This window comes from Egretta garzetta, unplaced genomic scaffold (assembly GCF_000687185.1).
Source record: "Egretta garzetta isolate BGI_Z169 unplaced genomic scaffold, ASM68718v1 scaffold79, whole genome shotgun sequence".
Classification (NCBI taxonomy): Eukaryota; Metazoa; Chordata; class Aves; order Pelecaniformes; family Ardeidae; genus Egretta; species Egretta garzetta.
The window spans coordinates 5,141,674-5,142,032 of NW_009260791.1; positions in this window are offsets into that span (position 1 = coordinate 5,141,674).

Sequence of the window (359 nt, forward strand, 5' to 3'; positions counted from 1 at the left end):
TCCCACCGAGGAGCCGCTGGCCCCGGCCGTGCAGACCTCGGGAGCCGGGTTTCGCACCGGGCCGTCTCGATTTCGTTTGCAAAATATTTCTCTCCTGCAACTGCGGTATAACAACTGACAGGATAAAACCCACCAAGCGCGTTTACAACGCTGAGCGCCGCCAATGTTTAATGCAGAATCAGTGCTGTAAATGTACTTCTTTTTTCTTCTTTCGGAGAAGAACGGCTATTTGGAGGGAAGACGACCGCTGCCCCTCGCCGCTGCCCACCTAATGCGCCTCCGCTCCCGGGGAGAGGCAGATGCCGCTCGGCGCGGAGGCGCTTCATCCCTCGGGCTTCTGGCGGCGTCAGAAAACGACA